The sequence below is a fragment of the Leuciscus leuciscus genome, assembly GCF_965113295.1.
Source record: "Leuciscus leuciscus genome assembly, chromosome: 14".
Lineage (NCBI taxonomy): Eukaryota > Metazoa > Chordata > Actinopteri > Cypriniformes > Leuciscidae > Leuciscus > Leuciscus leuciscus.
Window position 1 is genome coordinate 9,390,244 of NC_138738.1, and position 18,163 is coordinate 9,408,406.

The 18,163-nt window shown below is 38.5% G+C and overlaps 1 protein-coding gene and 1 long non-coding RNA gene across 7 annotated transcripts in view; one reads left to right on the forward strand and one right to left on the reverse strand.

The window, feature by feature from the left end:
* foxp1b (forkhead box P1b) overlaps nucleotides 1-18,163 on the forward strand; it is a 195,197-nt gene that overhangs the window by 22,236 nt on the left and 154,798 nt on the right. The window lies entirely within an intron of this gene.
* The window catches only part of LOC309474744, a 17,609-nt gene continuing 474 nt past the window's right edge, over nucleotides 1,029-18,163 (reverse strand). The window contains exons 1-2 of the long non-coding RNA XR_014197412.1: nucleotides 12,312-18,163; nucleotides 1,029-12,266 (exon numbers count right to left, since the gene is read on the reverse strand). The exon at nucleotides 12,312-18,163 is cut by the window's right edge and continues 474 nt beyond it. This is a non-coding gene — a long non-coding RNA (uncharacterized lncRNA). The remainder of the gene's footprint in view (nucleotides 12,267-12,311) is intronic.

Genomic DNA, 18,163 nt, shown 5'->3' on the forward strand with positions numbered 1-18,163 from the left:
CACAAACTTTCTCAAAATATATATATATATATTTTTTTTTATCTGGGCTGGGTTTGTTTTCTTCTACTCAATGGTTGATACTTCTGCCCATATGCCTTTGCCCCACTTTTTATGTCACTGTCCCTTCACACTTACACTTGGCCGTCGTTCACGAGCCTTCCTGTCTTTTTCACTTTGCAGCCTCGTGTGAGCGTGCTTGTATATTTGCAGAACTCTTTTCTGCGCCGTAGAACTGGCACGGTGCCAGTCCTGCCTTTGCCCCTGATCAGAAGCAAACGTGACATTTGTGCCGAGGTAATGGAATCCTTGCACAATTAAATCCCCGACTGCGAGGTGAAGTCGCTCCTTCCATCCCTCCATCCTTCTCCTTTCCTTTAATCCGCAGGAGGGACGGCTGTGATGATGAGACCGTCTCAGCACGTCGCCCCTCTCTTTTGCTCTCCGTGCCATTTTTTGTTTTTAACTTCTCCACATAAACATCTCTCTGCCTGGCAATTAATTACCACAAATGTCAATTAACCCCCTCCTTCCAAAAAATAATATCGTAGGAGAATTAAATTTCAATTATAAAAATTACGTTGGAAGGCGGCAACGTTAAATTGCTTTAATGAATTGTGCTGAAGGTGACAGTTGTTATTTTGCAGCCCGTCGTGGCGGGAGACCTTCCGCCTGCTCTGATACAATGTGAAGTGGAGGATGAATAGAGGAAAACAGAAGGATGGGAATGAAATGAGTGTTGAGAGGAACAGAGAGGACGCATTTCCTGCAGTAACCGCTGTACGTAATGCCTCATTTGTGGGATACAGCAGGCAATGGCGTGAATCATTGTTCTGTGCCAGCGAGAGAAAGCACTTAGGGGTCTCTCTCTCTCTCTTTCTCTCTCTCTTCCTCCCTTCCTTATTTGACTTGCACAACTGCTGATGGTGCATTTGCCCACCGGTTTTGCTCCAGGACCGTTCCTCCATACGTTATCATATTTAAAGAAATAGTTCATGCAAAAATGAAAATTCTTTCATAATTTACCAACCTTTTATGTTGTTCCTAACCTGTATGTTTTTTTTCTTCATTCTACTGGTTGTTCTTTCCCATGCAAATAGTTCACATGGGGACTGGTGGTTTCGAGTTTCAAAAAGGTCACAGAGAAAGTTGAAAGTATCAAAAGCATGGTCCATATGACTCACATGCTATATTACAAGTCTTTTAAATTCTTACGATGGGTTTGTGTGAGGAACAGATCAAAATAAAAGTTGTTTTTCACCAAAATGCTTCCTGTGCAGTGAGCTGTTTACCTTTGTGAGTTAAATTTGAGAAGTTCAGTTTGATTCAGTCGTCATTTAGTCTTGTTCTGAGAGTTAGATGAACCGATTCTGTCTCAAAAGAATGATTCCTTCACAAATCGTGCAGTTGTTGTAGAGAGGAGTTTTGTATTTGTCTGCCAGACTATAAAATGACTATAAAAAATACTTGCATTGTGACTTGTTTTTAACCTCTTTTTACATAAGTAAAAAAAGACCAGTTAGTAACCACCCAGAAACACCCTGGTAACTTCTAAGGGTGTAACGGTTCTCAGTAGAGAAATCGTACCATTCTCCACCCACAGTTTAGCATGCACTTGCATTGCGGTTCATCTCAAATCTAACGATGAATATGCATCTATAATACGGTTTGTTGAAAATAAAGTGTAAAACAGACAGAGTTAGGCTGTTTCTGTCAATGGATGCGACTTTAAACCGAGGTCCTGACTCTTTGTGGTCATTAAAAATCCCAGGATTTCCTTTGAAAAAAAGAGTAGGAGTGTAACCCCAGCATCCTGGCCAAATTTGCCCATTGGCCTCTGTCCATCAAAATGGCATCCCAATAATCCCCATATAAACTGATTGGCTTCATCACTGTCTCCTCTCCACTAATAAGCTGGTGTGTGGTGTGCGTTCTGGCGCAGTATCATCCAGGTGGATGCTGCACATTGGTGGTGGTTGAGGAGATTCTCCATTCTTTTTAAAGCGCTTTGAGTGCCGTGAAAAGCGCTATATAAATTTAATGAATTAATTCCCCATAAACTTTGTTTGATGCGAGTACCGTATGCTGTAATATGACCTGTCATTTACACCGTCATCACCCCAGGTGTTGATAGCACGCAAGCGCAGGTAAGAGCTGAACAGCACACATTGCTGTCTGTGTTTAAACTAAATTTTTATTTAAGCCTGGCCAATTTAAAAATTCAAGCGCAAGAAGACACGAAAGAGAACTCTGGTGCGCTGTACGAAGATTTGTGTGTGCACTCATTCGAAGCGTGCAAACCTGTGTCTCGGACAGAGCGCAAATATCGAGTTCTCTTTCAAGTTTGAACGGACAAATTCGCACACAAATTATTTCAACATGCCCATCTTGTCGCAAACGTAGGTTATGTCTTAACGTAAACAGTTGAGAAAGACAAACCAGGTGTGTGTACATTATATCTCAGTGAGAGCATCCTAATATTCCTGCTGTCTGTGTTTTTAATGTTAATCAAACAACAAAAGACAAGGAAATCACTTACTACTCTTGACTGAATAGCTTTTGTAACTTTAATAATAAATCTTTATTTAATTTATACAGTGAAGATTATATGCAATGTTGTTTTACATTTGATTACTTCAAACTCTGTACCTGAAAACTACTGTTAAATACCCGAAAAACCTGAAAATAACTATTTTATTTGTATCAATGATCTATTGTATTTGTTCTTATCTTTTATTTTATTTTTAAATTACAGTAGTCCCTTAACACAGCACATACCGAACCGTACCGAAACCATGACCCTAATATCGCGATAAAAACTGAACCGTGAGTTATTTGAACTGTTACACCTCTAGTAACTACCTAGCCTAGCAACCACTCATGTTGGAAAACACAACTCTCATTCTCTTCAGAAAATGTAAAAAGTTAGTTACTACATTTCTCATTTTTTGTTTAGTAACTATGTTACTAAAATGCGTCACATACTGTAATTTCTCACCATAATTTATTGTAACTTGTGTGTTCAAAAGGTCTCATGATGTCTTGTGTGTGTTGGTATGCCCTTTGAGTCTCTGACATTTCACTATGCAGAGTGATCGTATGCGTGTGTGTGTGTATGTAGGGAGGCATGAATAATATCTCACAATAGAGAGGTCACCCAACCGTTATTTTTCCAGAGTTGAAGGTTAATTTGAAGCAACAATAAAACCAATGCTACCATTTCCTCATCATCTACTAATAATAAACTTATAAACAATCGGTAATAAACTTTGGACAATCTCAGCACACCCCTGCACTTGAGTTGGACTAGCCCAAGACATCTCCACATATTCTCACCATCAGTGATTAACATCTCACTTTGCTGACAATGATTTTCTTTGTTCATCTGATTGTAAAGTGATAGAGAGAAATATTAAATTGGACCTTGATGCTCATCAAAAGCAAATTTCATCCTATAGGAAAGAGAAATCACGAATGAGATCTCTATGACATCTCTTTATTTCTCATTCACAGTAGTTAGATTAAATGGAAAGTGACTTGACTCCTGATTCAGAATTTTCTCCTAATAAACACCCCAGAAGTATTGCATGTACATTATTTGCTTTAGAGCAGTGATTCTCAACCTTTTTGACTCCATTGTCCAACACAATATTCAATGGAATTATGACAAAATTGCTTTTTTCCAAACTTTTCTTTTAATAGAAACTGGTAATGTTAATATATTAAATTAATTATTCAATTTATGTCATTCTGAGACATCTGTCCTCTTGTTGAGAACTACTGCTCTAGAGTTTCAATCCATGCTATACAAAAAGTCAGAGATACCAATATGATCTCAAAAATTCTCATAAAATTCTCCTACAATCACGTTATCTGACCTATTCAATCGACTTTAGCTCTACACACTTACTGTTTGACAATTTGTCTTTTCATTCATGGAGGAACATTTGAGACAAAGTTGAACTTTGAAGAGTAACTCCATGTCTCCAAGTCTCCGGAGCTAAAAAAGAGCAACCCTTGAGCAATACAATTATCCTCTGGGATTGGTTTGACAGATAGATTAAGCAAATCATTGTAATTGTACCATTGCCCATCAGTCAGTCAAGCAGAAAAATGCTGTTTAGTGAATTGAGTACAGATTGAATCATGTTTTGGCCAGTTGCATATTTGTGGCTGTGCAATTAACAACAGCCTAGCAGCCCCCCACACACAGTTCAAGACCACCCCGACGGGCAAGGAAATGCAAGTACTGTGTGATGTTTTTCTTTTTCCAAGCATCTGGTTATTGACGGCTATCCACAGGGCCGGACACACACACATACATTTACATTGGGCCTACAGCCCTCTGACCGGGCAACTGAAACTCAACACTCATTTAGCAGTGGCTCAACATACGGCCCGCTTCACAACTTAACACAGCACACACACACACACACTAAAAAGTTCATTAGATCAGTAGCCTGCCTTAATTGCCTCTGTGTAACACACACCACAGGCTAATGCAGGGGTTCTCAATGCTGTATGTGTCCACCTCACTCAGGGCTGATTTTATGAACACCTTTGTTGTATGTCCTTGTAGTTGCAGCAAGTTTGTTTCCCATCCTGTCATATTTCTCTTAATTCACTTCTCTGTAATAAGACTTGATTTGATGAATCTGCTTATGTTCGTTTTTGAATACGTGTCATTTCTTTGAAAAGGTCAGTGCTAAATCAGTAAATTAGTCATGCATTTTCACACAAATATATATTTTTTCTTTCTAGATAAACAGGAAAGAAAGGTCTTTAATATCTCAGGAGACGTAAATGAAACATAACTGAGAACTTCAAGTAATGACTTGGTTTCAGAGTTTTTTTTCTAAATAAAAACAGACACAAATGAGCTTTTTTTGCCACATACACGCAAGTCTCAGGAGTGAAAACCACATTTAAAAGTGAGAGTGAGTCCCCTAAATTATCGATCTGTGTGTACGGAACACGACTCATTCCAGAAACTGTGAAAGTTTAAAAATATTAATTACATTTTTGGTCTTGTTGTTTCAGCTTGACCCAAAGCGATCCAGTCTATGGAGTTATTAAAGTGAGCAATATTTTGGTCTTAAGCATTTCCATTTATTTAATTATTATAATTTTTTTTTGTATGAGCTTGTTCTTGTTTGCTGATTTGCTTGCAAGATCTAGCAACACGAATGAGTCAGGCTCTTAGCGCTTTCCCAGTGATTTCTTACACAGCACATATAGACAAGAGATAGGCTACATGCCATTAAAATACGTATTTTAACATGCATGAGCGATGTATCAAATTTAAACAATGTTTCACCTTCAATTTATTGGGGGGATTTTAAATAGAAACAAGGGACCATTGTAAAGGTTAATGCCGCCACAGCTCAATTTTCAATTTGATTAGAAATGTTTGAGATCACATTGAAATCTCTGACTTTTGATTACAGACTTACAGACTGATTACAAACTTACTAGATTGTATCCTGAGCATATTTTGAGACATTCACTCTTAAAAAAAAGGTTCTTTATTGAAATCTATGGTTGCAATAACATCCATGGATGTTTCCATTGCACAATTTATTTATTTTTATTGTGGGAAAAGTTTCTTTAGATTATGAATGTTCTTAACACTAAGAAAAAATGGTTCTGTGGAAAACTGTTCTATGTACTGTTCTGTTTCATTGCGATGATAACCTCCTTTTGGAACCTTTAATTTTAAGAGTGTTGAGATCTCTGCTGAACTCTTGTGACATGTCAAATACTAGTATTTTTCTCAAGAGAAAAATCAGCAAGGCAAACATCTTCAGTTCCTCTCCTTTTAACCTCATTGCTTTGTAGGAGTAACAATTGAGATATTAAAGAGATCTCATTTGTGACTTTCTCTGTTAGATTAGCTCTGCAATATAACCGCAAATCAGTCTGATATTAATGACTGCTTTAGTGGTGTTTATTCAGTCTTATTCACTGTCCCTTCTCCACCTTCACAAAAGCTTTGTTACACCTAGCTTCCTAACTTCCTGTTTCGCTGGCCGGCGGTGGGCCGATGTCATAACAGTGAGCATCAGGAAAAGAACACAAGTCCGGGATGGAGTCCCAGGCAGCTGGCCGTGTGTGTGTTTGTTTGTGTGTGTGTGTGTGTTTGTAGGAAGTACCAGAGCAACTTGCAGCGAGCAGCAAATTAACGCCCATATCTCCTATCTCTCCCCTCTCTTTTCACTTTCCTGTTTGGACTCGAAGGTGATTGGAGGCACAGGCTGTGACAGTTGACGGAAGCAGAGAGAGAGAGAGAGAGAGCAAATAAAAGAGAAAGCATTTATTTACAGTGTGATGCTAGCTAAGAATGCGGTTTCACACAGGATGTGCCCCCCTGCTTCGGTCTGATGGGGGCAGGCTGGAGCTCGGGGTGGTGGCCTGTATTGTGGAGCTAGTCTAGATTCTGGGCTGGATCCACCAGCACACCCTCAACGCTGTTTCCTGTCTGGGTGAAGAGAGATGAGAACAGGTTTGCGCAGGTCACTGGGAAAGAGAGCGGAGGATGAAGGACAGTCGAGGGTGTGTGAGTGTGGGGGGTGTTTAATTGTCTCAGATATGTAGAAAGGTCATGTGTTGGGTTTTTTGGGCCCTTTACCTTTCTAGTCACCGCAGTGAACTAAACAGCCCCACAAGAAGAATCAAACAGCCTACCCCTGCTGTATATCATTGAATCAGTGATTAGCATGTGACGCTCATAGTCATTTGAGGTGGATGTCCTCCACAAACCCCAGAAAAAATCAACAGGCCACTGTAAATCAGATACACTTCCTTCGTCATATTCCTGTTTATGGGACCAATTTCAACTTCTTTGTCATCTTACATCAGAGATACCAGTGTTTGTTTTTTTTTGTTTTTTTTTAGAAAAGGAGAATAGTGAGTTTTCTTTTCTTTTTTTGAAAAGGCTGTGAAATCTATTTGTGAATATGCAATGGGAGACCAAGTGACTTGTTCTTTGACATTAAAATTCTCAATCTAATCATAAAAGGTTAATGGCCTTAATGAGGCCTAAAAACGCAATGAGACATCAGATCTACTTTTTATTCACGGATCGCTTGTCTAAATAGGAGAAGTGGCGCACTGACCGTTTAGCCTTGCACTAATGACAAATTCTGTGAAGTTTGAGCTGAGAGAGCAGACTTTGGGGTAATGATGAATACATTGAACATCATGAAAGCTTTAGAGATATGGTATTTTGATTTCAAGGTGTTATGATTAGTCCTTGTTAAACTACTTTCTGTAGTGGATGATGTTCACTGTTTGATATAGCATCTAATTTTCCATATTTTTGTGGATTTAATTGGATGCACCTATTGGATTTCCTATACATATACGCAAAAGTTTGTGATCAGTAAGATTTTCTTTATGCAACTAAAAATAGTAAAAAAAAAAAAAAAAAAGAGAATGAGTGAGTCAGAAGATGATTCACAAGAGCTCTTGTCTGATTTAGTGAGTTAATTCAGTGAAGGATTCGTCAGACTGATTTAAACCAGGAACTCCTTGGTCCACACTGGGCATACTGTACATTGAAGTAAAATATGATTTTTCCTATCCATTTATAACTATCTGTTTTTTTTTTCTATGCACTGTCGTTCAAAGGTCAGCAAACATTTTTTGAAAGAAATTAATAATTTATTCAGCAATATGCATTAAATTGATCAAAAGTTACATTAAAGACTCATTGTTAAAACAAATTCTATAAAAAAGTATCTGTAAAAAATGCACAACTGTTTTCACCATTGATAATAATAAGAAACATTTCTTGAACACCAAATCAGCATATTAGAATGATTTCTGAAGGACCATGTGACACTGAAGACTGGAGTAATAATGCTGAAAACTCAGCTTTGTCTTCACAGAAATAAATTCAAATTTAAAACATAGTAAAATAGAAAACTGTTATCTTCAATCATAATAATATTTTACAATATTTCTGTTTTTACTGTATTTTTGATAAAAGCCATGGGGATCATTTGAGACTTTCAAAAACATTAAAAGATTTTACTGACCTCAAACTTTTGAATGGTAATGTAATTCTATTTAATAAAATATAATAACATTTAATTAATATAATTTATTATGAATGGTACACTAGGAAGTAATGCAAAGAAAAGGGGCAACAGCATGCAAAATTACACCAGTAAGGCTCAAACTTACAAACCCGAAGTGTCAGAGCATGTGCCCTAACCACTAGGCTACGGCTCGACTAGATCTTCATGTAGCTGACGTGTTTGTGCCTGTCCCCTGGAGAGCAGGAACAGGAATCTGTCCATTAAAGCGGTCTCTGAGAACACTAGTGTACACTAGGCCAGAGGGGACAGGAGCAGTAAATCTGTGAAAGTGGATCTAGACCTGACAAACATGTGCAGAGCTGAGAAATCCAAACAAACAACAGGCCTGTTTATCTCCCGGTTGGGTTACAGAAACACACACACACACACACACACACACACACACACACACACACACACACACACACACACACACACACACACACACCCACCCACACACACACACACACAACACTACAGCTTATGCTTCCTGAGTAGAGTTGTAGCATTTCTGTCATGTGGCTCTTTAGTTTCGTCTCTTGTAAACACAATTCACATCTTTGTTTTTGAGTCCATTATCTAGCAGACCCAATAGTCAGTCAATACAGTCTTACGGACCGCACCATTTTGCATTGATGTATGTATTTATGTGCTGTATGCAGAAACGAGCGGCTCTTTTGTGAACATGGTGTAAACAGCCATGTCAATAAACCCATAGACCATACCGAATCAAGCTACAGTAGCTATTAAAAAAAGGCTAATATCTGTGGCTGAATTTTTTTTTCTCACTCTTTTTTAAAATAATGTTAACGTGGCATTGTAAAAGAGACGGATGATCTATATGGCAGATTGATCAGCGGGTAGAGACCCCATTATCTCTTTCCGTGTTAATTACAGTGTGCTCAGCTTGCGTGTCAAAAGACGGATAACTGACGAAGGTAAAAGACCTTATTTATGCTTTCGTACTCAGCTGGCGGCAGCTTTCCTCTCTTTTTCTTTTTTTTCGCCTCCTCAGCGCTGTATATTTATCGTCCAGTAATATTACACTGTCAAAAACTATCATCTCTGCGGAGATATTATTCTCTATCGTCACCTTCACAGGAATCCATTTGGACCAGCTCGATCTCAAGTTACCGACTCTTCCTCTGCATGCGGAGTGGCTGAGCAAATTTGCACAGAGATTTTTGGTCGTCCCCCGGGACGGCAGAAAGGTAATTCGGGTTGCGTAAATCAATATGTGGGCAGCCCAGTCATACCACAACGAAGAGACATGGCACCGATCTTGGAATGCCCTGACGTTTTTGTGGCTTTTAGTGGGGTCACATTTTGCTAACGGAAAAACAAAAGCAGAAAGATGCAGGGGGAAATTTCAGTCACAGACACCCAGATGCAATCGATGCTCACCTGAATAGTTTTAAACTCAACTAAACCTGCATTTTCAACTTTAAATAAATCATTGTTTTTTGTTTTGTTTTTGTCAGACAAAACTATAAGTGGTTTTAAGGGATAGTTCACCAAAAAATGTTTCCAAACCTGTATGAGTTTCTTTCTGACTCTTAACACAAAAGAAGATGCTTTGAAGAATTTGAGTAACCAAACAGTTGATGGGCCCCTTCCGTAGAATTTTTTTTTATTTTATTTTTATGCCATTCAGTCAGTGGGGCCCATCAACTCATTGGTTACCCATATTCTTCAAAGTATCATCTTTTGTATTCAGCAGAAGAAAGAAACTCATACAGGTTTGGAATAACATGAGGGTGAGTAGATTGACAACATTTTTGGGTGAACTTTCCCTTTAACATTTGTGTTATGTAATTTTACCATAAAGTACTGTCAAATTGATGGTTTTTGCTAGAAAAACTTTTTTTACCATATCATTTACCATGAATAAAACTAACAGGACATTCCAAGAGGTGTGTGACATCACATATGATTATATTTTTTAATTAAATAGTTTTGTTTCTTCTCCTTTTTCTTATAGGTGATGTACATTAGCTTGCTTTGTTACATTTTATGATTTTTTTTTTTTTGTGTGTTGTGTGTTACCTTGATGATGCGTTTAATATGCTAACTATAGTAGCTTGTATTCAACAAGCTAGTTTTTAACTAGTACGTTAGATGTCAACAAACCCAAAACAAGATGTGTGATGTGTGAGAGTTTATGAAGACAGACTGAAAACGGTCACGTTTGGTAGACCTTACACCAAGATCACGCAGCATATTTATTGTTTGTGCTGTGCCGACGGGCCCTTTCTTCTGAAACACGCAGCAGTGAAACCCCCATGAAGGGACTTTTCAACCCTGTGTTACAGATCTCTTCCTTTTTTTTTTTCTTTCTTATCACAGAGCGTGTGGTGTGAGAGGTAACATCAAAACAGTCTTTCCTGTGGTTTTGTGTAAGGGTGTCTGTCAGACCTGCAATCCTCAGGCCTTTGTTTGCACCTCTCACCAGAAAAAACACACTGTTAAACACACACTTCAATACACACACATTGTCTCGCTCTCCCTTTCAAAACCATTTATGCTTTTCATCACTTCCTGTCTGTTGACCACACCGAAACAGTTTTCTGAAAGGCTGTCTGGAGTCAAGCTTGATAACTAGAACTGGGTAAACAACAACAATGAAAAAAGAAAGAAAAAAAAAGTTGATTCGCTTGGTTTCTTTGCACAGAACAGACTGTCCTGGCCAGGACTGTTTGAATTCAGCATAGTGCAAGGTGAATGTCATTGTTTTACCATTCCTGCGATGATAGCATTATCGTCTATTACTGCACCACATCGGTATGGTAGATATTTTGGTATTGTGTAAGCAATACAAAGGAATTTATGTCTGTTGAAATATTTGTGTCTCTGTTATGTGTGGATGTTATCATGTTATCAGGCGTCAGATGTTATGGTGAGATGTCAGAGCATCACCTGGTGGACTAGCACAGAACATAGGCCCTCGTTCAAATGGCAAACCCTCACATACTGTATAACTATGAGAAATCATATGGACATTTGTTTCTGCCTCAGAGTAAAAAAAAAGAAAAAAGTGACTATTTCAAGTAATTGTGACTTTATGTATCTCTGTGACAATTAAATCTCACAATGTGATGTTTAAAAAAAATCTTTCCTATTTTTTTTTTGTATATATTAGGTAAACTATGTAACTTTTTTTGTTTAAAATTAACATTTTGAATAAGTCAATACATCATCAGTTCTTGTTCCAAACCATGTTTTTGTCCCACCCTGATTCATTATGGTAAGCCAGCCTATTATAAGTGTTTATATTATAGACCTAGTGAGATGGTTATCACGGGAAATTGCATACATATATCGCCCATGTCTCGTCACAAAGTTGACGCATGTGGGAGTGGCATAGGTTAGTTGCCACAGTGAGTGAGAGATTGACATGGAGCAGCTAAATCTTGAATCTCCGGGGAATCACCTGTAAAAAAGAAAAGAAAAAAAAAGCAGAATAGATGCGAGTCTGCTGGCAAAAAGAGAACGCGATCTCTTCGCGTTCGTAATAAAGAGCTTGTAATAAAACGAGAATCAACATCGGCTTGGCTTTTTGGCGATGCCGAGAACTGAGGGATATGAAATGCCATTTTTATTTCTGAACAGTAGTAAGGTATTTTATTGAACAGATAAATCACGTGTAGCTCTCTATCATATTTAATTTTAAAGCATTATTGTTAAGGGTGATTTCATTATGATTGTTGTAGCACTGTGCTGGAATTTATTTTCAAGTAATTACTGTCTATTAACTCTTTCCCCTCCATTGACGAAATTTTCTGGCTTTCCGTGTTTTCAATGTTAAATGGTAGGGGGCGCAATTACGCATCTTCTGAAAGAGTAAAGAATCCGGATCAAAAAAAAAAAAGCAGCAGAAACAAGCGATTTTCTTTTTCTTTTCTTTTTTTTTTCTTCTTTTTTTTTAAGCCGAGGCTCTGTTATTTCTTTTGAGAAATGACATGTTCAGTATTAAGATACTCGAAAAAAACAAATGATTCTGGGGGCCATTTAAATTGTGAAAATTATAAAAAAATGTGGCCGGTGACTGGCAACTTTTTTTTACATTCACTGGTGGGGAAAGAGTTGATGGGTATAGCTACAGTAACGTCTTCAGCTAGTCAGCTTGAGATCCTTTCCATCTAAATTGGTTATATTTCTTAAGCCTAGTAGTAAAGTTACATAGTGTACCTTTTAAATGTTATCTTACAATGAATTACCTTTTTATTTTTTAACTGAGGCGGGAATGGTTTCTGTAAACTTACATAAAACTGTTTTGTGTAATTTCCATGTCACACCAAATATAACTGCGAAAAATTATTGTTTCCAAACAAATTGGCGGAACACCCCTTATCTTCTATTGGTCAGTCTGGCAAGTGGTCCCACCCCCAGACTCAAGCTATTGGTTGAACCAGAAGTTATGTTTTCACTCAATATTCTGAAAATACTGTACAGCTGTTTAAAATCTTTGAAAAAATCCATCAACAGAAGGTGTACTTAACATAAATAATGAAATAAAAATATTATCGATATTGTAGTATTGTATATAGATATATTTACATTATATTTTATTTCATATTATTGTCAATTTATGATTTAACAAAATAATTACACAGCAATCTTAACAGGAATCAGTTGTTTAAAAAAATTTCTTTTCTCAAAATATCTTCTTTTATGTTCCACAGTTTTGTACTTTTTGCAAATGGAACAAAGTTTGGGAAAATGCAAAGCTTAGTCAGACTGAAATGTCTGTCCATTTACTGATATAGTGGTAGAGTTCAAGCTTAGACTGAGAGTATCCGCCAGAATAAGATTGGGGGAAGGCCTGATGGGGCCAAGAAGGGTCGTAATCTTAACAGATGCCACCTCACTTCACCATCGACACGGCTCCCACAAACCACCGTCCCAGTGTATTCAAATGCAGCATGTATTAAAAACACTCACGCTCACCTCTTATCAGATTACCATGCCTTACGATTGGCCTTCCATTGGCCTCTTTATTTAATAGAAGGTTCCTTTCTTCTTTGAGATGCCATAGAGTGTTATATCACTGCGCTTGAGCACTGTTATCTATGTTGAGGCCTGTTCTTGTAATGGGCTTTATTGATCTAAACAACATCAAGCTGGCCGTGATGTTATTAAGGTGAAGATAACTTCACTGTAACTTCCACTCAAACAATGTATTAGTGTTTTATTGGGTTTAAATAACTTTGGCTTTTAGACGCTAATGCAGCCGGTTAGTCACCCCGCTCTTTTATGGCTGCAGGATCTTAATAAAGCTTTCCTCTTTACATCCTGCTGTGTGTGAGTGTGTTTGTGTGTGTGAGAGAGGACAGGAGATGCCAAGTGCTTGCTGGGAAGTTTCTACGCCTTCAGTAAACAGCAGGAACTCTAAATAATCTGAGTAATTATATGTTGGCGGTATCCGTATTAAGCACCCCGTTATCAAACCTTATATCGCGCCGACCCGGACCTTTAAACTCGATTCACATATCTGGGTTTTTTTTTTTTCTTCCTTTGTCAAATTAAAATATGTGGTAAGAATTATTTGTGGTTTTAGAGTCATTTATTAACTGCGTTTCGCAGTGAACTTTTTAAATGGATGTTCGGATGTGTTTTTTTTTTTTTTTTTTTGGTCTTCCAAGGGCACACTGAATCCAATATTTATGAAATAACGATCCCATTCATCTACAGGCATATTTTCTGTATGAAATTTAATTTGCAGCTATTTAAAGCCATGCTTTTGGTAATGAATTATTTTGTCATCCTGCTTCTGATGAGATTCATCTTTAATAACTGTAACAATTATTTTATTAAAAAAGCCATGCATTATGGCTATCTCAGCAAGGTCTACAGCGAACGAGGATTCTCATTAGGAGGGTATTATTACCCCTGCTGGGCTTTCATTCACACTACCCAACTTAAATTACATTATGTGTCAACAATGTTTGCATTAAATTTAAGCAGTCATATTTACCAATTTTTCCCTCTCTCTCGCTCCCTACTACTGACACATTTAGATGTATTAAAAAGATAAAACACAGTTCTCGATCTGATAGGATGGCTTATTGAACGTTTACCTCAGTGCTGACTTTTAATAACACAATAATATTGAATTTGTATGCCAGTTGTTTTATATTAAAATGTTTTTTGAAGGCTGTAGCCAGACATATTGTGGTCTTGAAGTTGCAAACTTCTCAGACACACAGAGAAAAGATGGAGGCATGCAAAGCAAAGCTTCTTTTGACATTACAACCACATAGCAATGCAATAACAACTGCTCAGAACATCTTAGCAGCCATTTAAAGAGAGAGTTCATTTAATAACACTCATGTTGTTCCAAACTTGCATGACTTTCTTTCTTCTGCAGAAGCTGTTTTCAAAACAACATGGGACCCATCTGACTTTTATTATTTGGACAAAAACACATTTCACAATATATTATTTAGTGATTCAGTGAAGAAAGAATACATGTTTGGAATGACACAATAAAACAACTTGGTGTAGGAATTAATTTGAAACTATTTCACTTCGAAATTAAATGTGAAATTTTGAGGCAAAAAGACTAGTATTTTCTTGTAAAACATACTGTAATGCTTTGTTTTATTTACAACTTTGAAAAATAATTTTTTACAGAGTTAATGATGATAGAATTTTCTTTTTGGGGTGAACTTTCCCTTTAACAGTGGACTGACAATCAGTCAAACACTTTTTTTGTGTATTGTGGGAAAATTTGCATGGGTAATTGCATTCATTTTATTCAGAAAATTATAAATAACATTCTATTTTGGAGAATATAGTTTTGTCTAGCAGGTGTATTTGGTAACAAATTGTGGTCTGGTAAGCACATCAGACCTACGCGACGTCACGTTCTTTTTTGTGAAAACATCTGATGTTGTGCTAAAACGGGGCTTTTTGGTGGAAACTGATCTATAGGTGCATGACAAAAATCACAGCTGTGCACAAAAAAAAAAGAGCCAGACCATTTGCATATTAAAAGCACGACCAGCATTACTGTATGACAAATGTTGCAATTTTTGTTCTCCAGTCTCTCAAGGAAGTCGGAACGTTTCAATCGGAAACAAATAATGTGTAATACCTATTTTAATGCTTCCCCATTTTTTTACCTGATGCCTATAAAAGGTTCCACTGCACATGGAACCATCTGCAAACATGGAAACCAAACATTGTAGGCTTCGTTCCGCATTTTACCACGGCACACTGTACACAAACAAAATGTTTATGGCTCACTAAGCTGAACCTATCCTGGCCCGAGACAGAAGCGAAATTACTGAATGTGAGGTAATCGGTTATTTCAGTTTGACCACTTCCTTAAACTCCTGCTATTACATAGTTATATGTGAGGATATGTTTCCAGAGAAAACCTCTGACTCTCCTGTAGGTCTAATGGCTTGGTTGATTGTGCAAATCAAATATTTAGCTGGACTTAAAAAGTAAAGTGGAGACTATGATTATCTGTACCTGGAAATTGGAGTGTTGGGGAGAGGGCACAGTGATGTAGTTGCAGGACAGTTTGTCTTTAAAGTCAGCCATTCTTCTATGCCTTTTTTGTCCTTTTGCAACATCTAGATTATGACCTGGGAATTTTGCTTCTGTTAATATAATGATACATTGTATATATCACAGTGATAATTTAATGTTATGCAAAAAAAAAAGAAAAAAAAAAGGAATAAAATCACCATTGTAAGCTGTTTTTAAAGCATGAATAAATATCGAGATTATATATTGAATACCAGCAAAAGGCTTTTAGCTATATTGCCTTGTACCCAATAAGCAAAAAATTACTTTCTTTGTCAGTTTTTTTACATCATTGGAAATTTGTCTTGTTTTAAGCAGAAGCCATGAAAAACCCATTATGCATGATGTTAACACAATGGTTGTAAACCTATATCGACACTCAAACACAGTTTGATCCTGTCCATCCTTTCAATTGTCACATGGTCTTCATTATCGTCACTCCACGAGTTACGGTAATCTGCTAAATGTAGCCACCTCTCCCAGCATATTACTTGGATGTTTAACCCTTTTCTCCCTTCTTCAAGGACAAACGGTGTACGTGACGGGAGATCTCTGTGCGAAAATCCCCGAGCTCTCTTGAAGCAGCAGATCCCTTTTTCAGCGCCAGCTGTTCTTCCAGATAAACTCTGCGGCGTGCTCGCAGATTCTCTTAATATGATTCCGCGGGGTCGGGCTCAGGAGAATAGACGCGAAACAAGCGTGCCAGGAGAAAGAGAGCGTTGAATTTTTCATCAGCAGGCCCTCGTAGTGCTGCAGCACTTTTTTAGTAGGCGGCCGGCTCATTCATGAGCAGATGTTCAGCGCAGGTCCAAGCTGCAGTTAGCATGAACTCTGCTGCCCTCTCAGCCGTTGGCTGCAAGGACGTTGGCAGCAACCCCGGCATCTGAGAATTCATTCCCGGCAAAAAGCGTTGAGCGCCGCTTCGACCAGACCCCTTTTTTTTAGCCGCGTTGCCCAGCCCAGGAGCCGGCCAGAAATGGAGGAGGGCTTTTCTTTTGACAGGCCATCAGTCTTCGCTCTGACACTGATGAAAGACTCGCCCGGGTCAACTCAGGGGACCGGCCCCAAAAATTCCTGAAGACAATTTTGCTCAAGTTTATCATTAATTTTTTATGACGTCCTCTGTATGAAAATAAGCCACCTGGCACAAAAACCTAAACAGCCCCTTTTTGAAAACAAAAGCAGCCTTTTTTGCGTCATTTGCGTGAAGGTACCCTTGAAACGGGGAGTTGGTATATCAGATTAATGCAGGTGGTTTAGGGGAACGCGTTGGTCAGGCTGGTCTCTACACTAAAGCCCAGCTGCTGCTGTGGTTAGCCAGGTGGTTCGGTTAGTGTGGTGACCTCAATACAACCCAAGAGACTTGAATAACAACCAATACAGATGAAGCCTTATCGTGTTTCATTTACATAACACTGTTATGTTGCCATACGTCCATGTAGCCTTTTCCCGTCTGAAAAGGCTCGAACGCCAAACCTGCATATGTTCCGCATGGAAAGTGTGAAATGTTTTTCTTCTTCGCCGTTGCGACGCATGTAAAGCTGTAATTGAAGGATGATGAGGTTTTTAGTCGTCTTTTTTTTTTCTCCCCCTTCAAGCACTTGTTTCTTCAGCACGTCTCCTACTTCACACTATCTAATTGGCCATTTTCAGGTTGGGTTTATGAGAGCAAAACTAATTAGTGTTTCTAAATTCAGAGAGCAAGAAAAAGGGAGGAAAAAAAAAGGAAAACATGGTTGAATGGATTGTTCTGGTTTCCTCTCTGGTGTCAGGCTCATAACAATGAAATAAAGAGTCTAATCACTTTTAAACTGCTGTTTTTTTTAAACCAACACTGAATGTCACTTTCTCTCCTGGCATTTTGTTTGGCACGATCACAAGCCCGGGAATAAAGCGAGTGCTTGCCCTCTTTACAAACTTTTTCCTTTGTAATTCGTGGGAAGGCAATGCAGGGAAAAAAAACACAACAATGCTCATGTTTTTAGGTGGGGTCGTTTCTTCTTTTGATTCGGAACGTCCTGGTGAAAGACGGGGGAGGGTGGAGAGTTTACAGTAGCGTTGACTTTTCGCCCGTTACCTTTATTCAGAGAGCTCCAGCTGCAGCTCGCCCTCAGGAAGGCCACAGCGGGCACGCACACGCACACACGCCGGCCCTGTTTGAGTTGGCACTCGCAACTTTTGCTGCCTCTGCAAGACAGACACCAGCGGCGTCCGCGCTGGCCAGGCGGGCCGCCGTTCTTCTAATCAGGATGTGCCTTTTCCACCTCTCTCAGGAAACACATTTCTGCCTCTCCCTCCCCTCGGCGCTAAAAAAGCGAGGGACGGACTTGAGGGAGAAAGTCGGTGAAGATGAGTGACAGGATTGGAGTCCGAAGGGGATTGGGCTAATCTGAGTTTAGTAGCACTCCCTCAACACCTCACCCTCCCAGTCTCCACTGGGCCTTCATTTATATTGAATAAAAAAAAGTTTATAGGTCAGTTTAACAAAGTGCCGTAAAACTCGCACTATTTTTATTTTTCTACCTTGCTGCCGGAGGGATTTGCGTTTT